The 10988-nt window shown below is 35.2% G+C and overlaps 1 non-coding gene across 1 annotated transcript; it reads left to right on the top strand.

Moving 5' to 3' along the window:
* Window positions 1-7588: 7588 nt before the first annotated feature.
* On the top strand, window positions 7589-7661 carry TRNAR-CCG (transfer RNA arginine (anticodon CCG)). The gene has a single exon. It is a non-coding gene; the product is annotated as a tRNA-Arg (tRNA).
* The last annotated feature ends 3327 nt before the right edge of the window (window positions 7662-10988 follow it).

Genomic DNA, 10988 nt, shown 5'->3' on the forward strand with positions numbered 1-10988 from the left:
AGTAATCTCCAGATCTACAAATTTCTCAACTAGCTTTGACTCAAGTTCTGAAGATCAACTAGCTTTGAAGGAAAAACTTCAGAGTGCAAAGAAGTTGAGGAAAAAGACTCTGAAGCTCCTCAGCCAGAAGTTGTTAAAGCTCAGACTCCTCTGAGGAGGCACAGACAGAGATCTTCATATTCTGAAGAATTGATTTTAGGAGACAAATTTGAACCTGTCAGAACCAGATTCTCATTCAAACCGTCTGAAGAGAGTCTTCTGGGTTTGGTGTCCATGATAAAGCCTACATCATTTGATGAAACTCTTCTGGACACTTAATGGATTCTACTTATGCAAGAGGAACTCAATTAATTATCCATAAATGATGTGTAGGATCTTGTGCCAAGACCCAAAGGAACTCACTTTATTTGAATAAAATGGGTCTTCAAAAACAAGTTGAATAAACAAGGAGAGTTAGTAAGAAACAAGGCTCGACTAGTAGCACAAGGTTATAATCAGCAATAGGGGATTGACTATACATAAACCTTTATACCAGTTGCCAGGTTAGTGTATATTCGTCTCTGAATTTCCTTTGTTGTTAATCGTAACATCATTTTATACCAGATGGATGTTAAGAACACATTTCTGGATGGTTACTGTCATACCCCAAAATTTGCCCTCCATTTTCACCTTTTTTCACTCAACCCTTGACTTGATATTCATCTACAGACATTCATATTTCATTTATGTGCATTATTCATTCTTTGATACTTGATATTTGATTACTATAGATTCAATGCTCTATGACTTGCAATGTTAGGGTTTGTGTGTGGATTAAACCTTAAAGGTGTGACTTGGCTCTTCATTTGGACATAGGCGAAGTGAAACCCTAATGTGCTTGATCTTTGAGATGTGGATTCAAGAATACTTCATCATGGCACTCCTCAAGGGATACAAACCCTAATTCTTGATGATATGGTTATAATACCTTGTGGATACTCTTTGGGCCTTGTATTGGCTACCTAAACCCTGATTGAAGGCTCATGCATTGGAGGTTTGCTTGTGAAACATATTGTTTGGTTCAAAGACCTTGGTTGAAGGGTATGCCTCATGAAACCCTAATCAGGAAGGATATGGTCCTAAGGTACCTTATGACTTGACTTTTCATTTGGATAGTCTTCAAACCCCAATCTTATCTGATTCCTTACCCATTATGTATTGGATTCTCTTGCTTGATCAAGGTCCCCCAATACCCTCTTGTTCATGGTTCATTCATGTTGATTACTTGGCTTTGGTTCCATCCACTTGTGCTTAAGCCCATTGGTCCTAGCTCAAGTCTTGGGTTCCACCACTTTCATTTGCTTCCATTCTATAACATTTCATCTTATCATCTCCTTATGCCTAGTTCGTGGCTTGCCTAGGCCCATTTTATCTGGTTATCCTCAGAACTAACCCAAGGTATTGCTTTGTCTCGAGCTCATTTCATCTGGTCATTCAAACCCACTGCATTCCATTTATAATGTCTTGATTATTTTGTCCATGGACCTCTGGTTAGGTCATAGTCATTGCTAAGGTCTAAGGATTCATCTAAGTCTTGTACCATCCATACACATCCATTGGTTTGGTCATGGTTCTTTCATGGTTTATTCATGGATCATTGGTCTAATTCAAGTCATGGTCATGTTAATATGTTCATTTTCAATTTCTTGCATCATTTTCCATTTCAAGATTCAATTCAAGTCATTTCCATACAATATCAATTCAAATTCAATATCATACATTCAAATATCATTCCATTCAACCAAATAGTCATTTCATCATATAAATCACAAGAAAATTTATAAAATTACAAGTTTGACTTTTTTTTACAACAATTGACTTTTGGTCAACATTTGACTTTTTGGTCAACCTGTTGACCAAAGTCAATTGACCTACCTTGACCATTCTAGGACCCAACCTAATCCATTTTGTCTTGGTTCATCATCCAAATCCATGGTTTACTTTCTTTTATCTTGATTGATTCAAAGGCAAGTTATACTTGTTCATGCCATGCCTACAAAACCACAACCAAGCCAAGGCATTGTTACATACAACAAACATGTTCATGATCTGTCCAAACAATCCAAAAAGATCCAAGTATAGATGAATACACATGACTAAAGAACCCTACCAAGCATACCTTCAACCAAAGCATGTGCACCATCCATCAAGTACATGTAGCAACAAAATGACACACCAAGACGATACTTGTTGTAATTCCAGCCAAGGTCAGAATCTGCAATGCACTTGCAGCCAACTAGGACGAGCCATAAACCTGCAATCATCATCCATATGAGAAATGCATTAACGTAAACATGATTACAAGTAGGCCTCTCATTAACAAGGCGTCAAACATATGCAAGGAAAGGGCAAACAATGCAGCCAAATCATCGCATCATGAACCTGCAATAACCTGCAGTAACCCATGTTAATATCCACCATACAAACCCTGCATCTAGACATGCTATAAACCACAAGTTAGAGCCAGAAGATCAAATGATGTTGTAATATATAAACCAATATAGAAGTGCATCCAGACATGATGAAAACCAAGTCAAAATATGGAGCCACTCTGCAATGTGAAAGCAAGGTTACAAACCCCGTTGTACCTGCAGAACCATGAACCAACACTGGCCTGCTACCTGTTACAATAAGGTTGCAGTACCATCACACAAGGCATGGCCATGTTACCTTCATTGCATAATCAAGATCGCTTTACACCTTACTGCATTAGCCAGCATCCAATGCAAAAGAACATCAATGTCACAAGCTGCACAATAATAAAACAGTCCAAACCATGCATTGGCCAAAACATGTAACAGAACTAACCATGCAGCAGACCATGGCAATCATCATTCACAAGGCAGCCACAAGCAATTGCATTGTAATCTAATACAATGCCCTAGAAGCATGCCCTTCACATTGCATCCAGGCCAAATGACATGCTCTTTATGTTGCAGCCAGCCCAAATAACATACTCTTCATGTTATAGCCTTTGTTATCACCACTTCATCATGTAACATGATGCAATACCCATAAGCCGCTCATTATGCAAGACAAAGAGTAACAACCAATGCAAACCATTTAATAATACACCAAGGTGCACACCTGCAGAAACTTCAACCAAGAAGTCAATGTAACCTAACTAAACCACATGGACATGATCAATTTAGACAACCAACAAGATTAAGCACCATACCTCAAAGGAACCAAGGCTTGGACTTTCATCAAATACCTTGCCTACATACCAAGACCTGTTACACCAAGCCTTGAACAATTCCAACATAAGCCCTAGAATACCACACCAAAGTCATGTTAAAACCTTGTCCAAGCCTTTCAACCTGCAAATGGACCAAGCAATTAACATGCATACCTCATGAACTTGCCATGATACAAGACCCTGCAACAAACCTGCCCACTTGCAAAGCAATACAACATAACCATAAACATGAACCATGAGGAATGCATACATAGAATTAAGTCAGGAATCACAAGCCAATGCGAGATGTAATGCATACCAGTCATTCTATAAGGACAAAATAATGAGTAAATCAGTTCATAAATTCATAAGCACCAAAACACATCAACTGAATAACTATTTTCCCCAACTAACCTACATTCATTAATCCCACCTACTAACCATCACCATCCATTTTTTAATTACCTAACCTAACAGGTCAATCTCAGCCCTTCAATCTTAACAGAATAACTACCTCGAGTTCAATCTAACAACTAACTCATTAGCCTCAAAAACCTCAAATTCAGTTACACCATAACAAACTCTAACAGAACTTCATAAATTCCCATAACATTCCAACAACCTATAAATAACAGCTTCAATTATTGCACATGGGTCTCTCCAATCATTTTTCATCCTGAAACCTAATCAGTGCACATGGGTATCTCCAATCATTTTTCATCCTGAAACCTAATCATTACACATCACTTTGGAATCATTCTCCAATCTTCATCAGTCACCTTCATTCTCTTAACTCTCATCTTCAACAGAATTCATTCTTCATCGTAGTTCATTCTTCATCACCCTCATCTTTATCACTCTTCACTCAATAACCTCACAATCTCATCATTCAGTTTCGAATTCGATATCCATCACTCATTTCTGGCAGAAGAATCAAGAAGGGGAAGAGGAGGAATTCGAGAAGCAAGAGCAAGATAAAAGAGAGAGAAATTTGAGCACTCACCTGGAACTTGTTCATCATCAGCTTCAAGGAACTCCGACAAGGTAACCTTCAAAGTTTTCCATTTCCTCTAATTCCAGCTACAGACATGTAAAGATTGGGGAGGAGATTCAAAGCCCCAACCTCGGGGGCTTTAAATCTTAGCATCTAGGGTTTAATTTAAGGAATCCATTTTAGGGTTCTTGAGGTATTGGGATCGATTAGTAACTTATGCGTGAAATCTTGTGAAATTGGTTGGAGTTTTGGATTGAGGAGGTAGAGACGGTTATAATGGTGTATTCGATTTCAATTTCTGGTGGCCACCACTGCCTGAAGCAATTTCTGACGCGGTGGTCCATGGTGGTGGATGGTCGAGGTTGGTCTGCTAGCATTCATGAGGTGCACGCTTTCCATGTTGATTTTGATTTCAATTTTGATTTCCGTTCCAATCCCCACGTGGCACATTGACTGGACTCTTTCCCCATGTGCCAAATTCATCTTTGTTGTTTCTAAGTGGGTCAGATGTATCAGGCCCATGCTAATTCACAACTTATCATCCCCAACCTGGGATTCACACCCCATTGGCTTGAAACCAAATTCCAGTGGCCCTTGTCCAAGGCCCATGCACCCTATTACTGACTTGCACCATTTCCAGAATCCATACCCCCTGGCCCATTTTATTAATTCAATTTTTTTTTTTGATATTTTCCTCATTTAGTCTTTTTTATTGATTTAAATTCTTGATATTGGATTTTAATTGTTGTTTTAACCATGTTTAGAATTAATAATAAAAATACATGTTCATGTTAGAATTTAATTAGGCTTAGTCATTTAGGATTCTATTGTTTAGATATTAATCCATTTCTTAATCACCATTAAAAATACTCTGAAAATAATTGATAAACGTGTATTTGTTTGAGTTGATTAATCATGTTAGTCCTTGATATCTTGATCCATCAATATTTTAATTTTTAATTCTATTACCATGCATGTTTAGTTAGGGTTAAAATTGACTGGTTTTCATATCAATTCCATATTAATTCCATATGCCATGATTAATCCCATTTTAATTGTTTACATTTTAATTATGATTAATGATTAAATTGAAAATGTCATTTCAATTTAATTTGGTGTATTTTTGTGCTTACCATTATATCATATCATTCCATCATTTTATCATATTGCATATTATCCATTTTGTTTAGCATTTTGATATCCATTTCAATCCGTTTTGTTAATGCATACTAACTCACTTTGGTTCCTGTTTTGTGTCTACATGTGGATTTGAGATCCAAGTACTATCCAAGTTATCCATTGCCTCTAACCCATTCAACTAATTTGTATTGTGTGGGAATACCATGTCACTTATATGTTTAAGGCATGGGATTTGGTTTGTAACTTGTTTAATCTCTTTCTGTTTCCCATTTGTATTGTATGGTATCATCCTCCATTGTGAGTTATATGTCCCCCTCTCCCATTAAAGTGTAATAGTCTAGATTTTATCGTTCTTTTATCGCTTTCATTGCATGCTAATTAAAAAAATAAAATCAAACAATAAATAGATCTTTTCAAAAGAATAAATAACACACTTGATCTAATGTCAAGTGTTTTCCAAATCAAATCAAATCAATTGCAACGCGAGTGCTTGATCCAACGTCAAGTATCTCTTCCTCCATTCCATATCCCATATTTATCCCATTATCATGCAATCCATTTTATTTATATCTCATTCTATCCTTGATCCATTCTCATTCATCAAACCATTTTCATAATAAAACTTGGATGAAAAGTGAGGTGTGCGTACTTGTGCACAACACTTAAGTACTTGGAGATCTAGCACAAAAATAAAGCAAAAAGTGTGTTGTGAGTTCTAAATCATAAAGAAAAAGTGTGTTGTGAGTTCTAAATCATAAAGCAAAAATATATGTTATGAACATTCTAAAAGGGATTTAAGAAAAAAGTTTATATATGTGTTGGAGATTTAGCACAAAAATAATATAAAAATGCTATTTGATTCGATTCATGAGCAAAGAATATGAGTCGATTCAAGAGAGTGAATAATTTGAATCAAGATCGAAGAACCACGAAAAATTGCTCCAATGATTCGAATCAACCTTTTTTATGATTCAAATCAAGTGATTTAAGTCAACAAAAACTCTGATTCAAATCAAATCCACATAACCAATATCCAAAATCTATTATTTGTGTTTGATTCGAGTCAAGCACATATGTGATTCGAATCAATACCTATCTTATTCGAGCATGGACTGTCATGATTTGAATCACATAGATAGAAGCAAGTCTTGCTTTACTGTCATGATTTGAATCACATAGATAGAAGCAAGTCTTGCTTTTGTGTAATATGTTTGATTCGATTCATGAACTTCCGTGATTCGAATTAGACTCATAAAAGCAAGTTCATGACTCATCTGAATCCTTTGATTCGAATCATGTAAGCTTGTCATTCAAATCAAACTTCCAAAAACTTATTATTTACAAAATATGAATTGTTATTCTGAATTCAAACTTGACATGACTTGAACCATTTTCAAATGTGATCTTTGATTCAAAACTTCAACAAATTAACGAAAAGCACATTATATGAAAAAAGTACACTATAATCAAACAGTTTAATTCATGCATACGTAAAAATAGATTAAAAACTCAATCCTAAAATACACAATTATATGGGGAAGCCTCAATAATATTAGACTAAAAATCAAAAGTTAAATGACTAGTAACAAAACATAAACTCTAGGAGGCATAAACAACTTCACAAATAAAATAAGAGTCAATGTATAAAAAAATATACTTTCATTTTAAAATTCTTATTTATTACAAAGTGTCTCGTTTGTAATAGTTTGCACTTTCAAAATTATTATTACGATATAATATCAATACAAAATTATTTTTCCATTTGTATACCATTATAAATTGTTTTTCAGTCACTTAAATATTTTATTGATTATAATTATAAATCCATTCATATGTAGGGGTAGTGTAATCATAATCTAAAGTAACACGTGTAAATGCTTCTAATGCATTGATCGAATTAAATGTTTTACTCTAATCGTGCATAAAAATTAAACTATTACTATTAATAAGATATTTTAACAAATAAAAGTTATTTCATAGTAAAAGTTAACAAAAAACCAATGATTTTTTTAAAATAACGTACAATTCAAATGAGATACCTTCAATAACATCAGCATCGTAATTTCTATATTGACTGGTGTGTAATGCATTAGTAATAACAATAAATCATTATAATTTGTGTTTTAAGAGTATGTTAAAAACCTTTGAAGTTTTTTTTAAAAAAAACTTGATTTTTAAATTTTTAAATATTTAAATATTTATATATAAGACGTAATACAATTATTTCAGTATAAAATGGTCGCGTGGCCTAATGGATAAGGCGCTCGCCTCCGGAGCGGGAGATTGTGGGTTCGAGTCCCACCGTGATCGAGTTTTATAAATTTTGTGGAAATTATTATACATGGTTAGTAAAAGAAAATTTTGTGACAATTGGGAAAATATTGTTTTGGGTTCAATATCGCTATACTCGGTCTTTAAAATAATGGTTTTGTTTGGTGGAATTATATTCCTTCTATTCTTTCATATTTAAGTTAAAAATTCGTTGTCTTTCATTTTATTGTTTTTATTGATATTTTTATTGTGGGTGGAATCACTCTCACATGGACCTATTATTTATTTAAACCTATCATTTATTTAAAAAATAAATATAATAATAATAATAATAATAATAACAATAATAATAATAAAAGAAAAAAAAGAGTATGTTTTTGTTTTTTTGGTTCAAGAATAGATCATGTGAACTTTTATCTTTTTTCCAAGAAGACTGTTATAATCCCTAATATAAAACCAACACAACAAGGCAACAAAAAGAAGAAGAACAACATCAAAGAAAAATGACTGATGTGAGATAAGAAGAGAAAATTTGATTTCAGTATTAGAATTAATTCATATTTTTAGAAATTTGTTCACAAAGTTTGTTAGAGTGTATTTTAATATTTTTTCTAAAGTTCACTTGTATTTAAGTAAGTGAGTGGTGTGAAAAAATTGCATATTTACTCCTTTTGCAGTGTGTGTGTGCATTTTCTGTGTAGCTGTATTGAGTAGTGGAAGTTTGTTATTATTCTCTCTTCTCTCTCTTGTTTGTTGTTCATCTTTATCACCTTGTGCACCAATAATTGGTATCAGAGTTTGATTCAGATCCACAGGGAAGCACCACGGGAAACACGAGTGAAATAGTGAGGCGTTGTGTGATTGATTTCTGTTCGGAGGAAATTGTAACAAAATCAAATATCTTGATTTCGCGGGATTGAGAAACACTGTGTTTATGTGAGATCTGAGTGTATTGCACAAGGTTGAAGATGAACGAAAAGAATCTGAGCACCAAGCTTCCAGTGTTCGATGGCAAGAAGTGGAATCGTTGAATGATTCAGATGTGTGTGTTCTTTGGAGCTCAAGATGTTTTTGATCTCATCAACGACGGTTACGTTCAGGTTGCACTTCCAGAAAATGCAACGGATGCGTAGAGAAATGCTCAGCGTGATTTGAGGAAGAAAGATCAGAAGGCTCTATTCTACATCCATCAGTGTGCGAATTTGAACGTGTTTGAGAAAATCGATGATTCGACGACGGTGAAAGTTGCGTGGGACACACTGGTACGGCGCTACGGCGGTGATGCATCAGTGAAGAAGGTGAAGCTTTGGTCTCTACGTAAGTAGTATAAGAATATCAGCATGAAGAATAATGAAAAGGTATATTACTACATCTCCAGAGTTATTCTGATCACAAATGAGATGAAGTCGTGTGGAGAAACTCTTTTTGAAGAAAGTATCATTGAGAAGATACTTAGATCTCTTACTCCTCGGTTTGATTACATCGTTGTAGCAATTGAACATTCTAAGGATCTAAGAACCATGAGAATAAAAGAGCTGCAAAGCAGTCTAGAGGCACAAAAGTTGCGTCTGACTGAAAGAGCCTCTAAGAGAGAGGTAGAGCAGGCTCTGAAAGCTTCTTTTATCAAGAAAGACCAGAAGCAGTCTTGGTCAGAAGCCAAGAAAAGACATGGTAGGTCTCAGAAGTCAGAAACCTCAACTTCTGGGAGTCAGAAGGGAAAGGAGAAGTATGGCAAAAGAAAAGTTCAATGTACCTATTATAAGAAGTTTGGTCACTTCGCTGCAGATTGTTGGTCAAACAAGGAGAGGAAATTAGAAGAAGCGAATATAGCCAAAAGTTATGATGATGAACATGTGTTATTAATGGCTTCTGATTCTGATAGTGCGTCTCTAGAAGACTGGTGGTATATGGACACTGGTTGTTTAAACCATCTTACTGGAAATAAGAAATGGCTGGTTGATTTTGATTCTGGAAAAAGGACCAAGATCATATGTGCTGATGATAGTATCTGAATGTTGAAGGAATGAGGAATGTTAGAGTGATTCTGAATAATGGAAAATCTGCGTCAATTCAGAACGCCTGGTATGTTCCTGGCATGAAGAGCAATCTGATAAGTGTAGGTCAATTAATTGAAAAAGGGTTCTAAGTTACCATGAAGGATAATATTTTGAAGTTGTATGACTGTAATAAGAAGTTGATTATGGAGTTAGAATAGGGAAAGAATAGAACATTCAAGGTAAATGTTAAAACTGCAGACTCTGAATGCCTTAGCGCAACAAGTGTTATGAAGGAAAGTGAGATGTGCACAAAATATTTGGTCATTTGAACTTCAGAAGTTAGGGCATCTGAGTTCAAAGAAACTGGTACATGAAATTCCTTCAATTAAGAAACCAGAAAAGTCATGCAATGTGCGCATGAGAAGGAAGCAACCAAGACTGCCATTTGCATCACAAGTAGCTCCAAGAGCAAAACATGCTTTGGAAGTAGTGCATTCTGATGTGTGTGGACCCTTTCCAGAACCTTCACTAGGAGGGAATAAATACTTCATGTCATTTTTGGATGAGTTCACAAGGATGACATGGGTATCTCTTATAAAGTTCAAACATGAGGTGTTTGCTGAATTTAAGAAATTCATAATCAAGGCTGAGAAACATAGTGGTCAGACTCTGAAAATTCTCAGAACAGATGGTGGAGGTGAGTATAACTCTATATAGTTCAAGAAGTTCTGTGAGGAGAATGAAATTTAGCATGAAGTGATTGCTCCATATACTCCTTAATACAATGGTCTTGCTGAAAGGAGAAACCGAACTTTGCTTGAGATGACAAGGAGCATGTTGAATGAGAAAAAGCTTCCTAAAACTTTGTGGGGAGAACTTGTTGCCACTACAACATATGTGCTCAACAGGTGTCTAACCAAGAAGCTGGAGGAAATTGTTCCTTTTGAGAGGTGGACTAGAGATAAGCAAAATGTGAGTCATTTCAAAGTATTTGGTTCTATATGTTATAAACACGTTCCAGATGCTACTACAAAGAAGTTAGATGATAGAAGCAAGGTGATGTTACTGGTGGGGTACCATGCTACAGGTGCTTATAAGCTTTATTCTCCATTCATTAATAAGGTTGAAGTCAGCAGGGACGTTATTGTGAAAGAGTCAAAAGTATGGGATTGGAACAAATCTCAATCCAACTCCGATGCAGAGTTAACTTCTGAAGATATTGATTCTGATTCTTAAGATGAGTCAGAGCCTGAAAATGATTCTGAGAGTGAGTCAAAATCAGAAGGCAAGATTGATTCTGAGGAAAAATCTGATTTTGATCCAGATTCTGATAGTGATTCAGATTCTGGATATTCAAATTCTGATGGTG

The sequence above is a fragment of the Lathyrus oleraceus genome, chromosome 5, assembly GCF_024323335.1.
Source record: "Lathyrus oleraceus cultivar Zhongwan6 chromosome 5, CAAS_Psat_ZW6_1.0, whole genome shotgun sequence".
Lineage (NCBI taxonomy): Eukaryota > Viridiplantae > Streptophyta > Magnoliopsida > Fabales > Fabaceae > Lathyrus > Lathyrus oleraceus.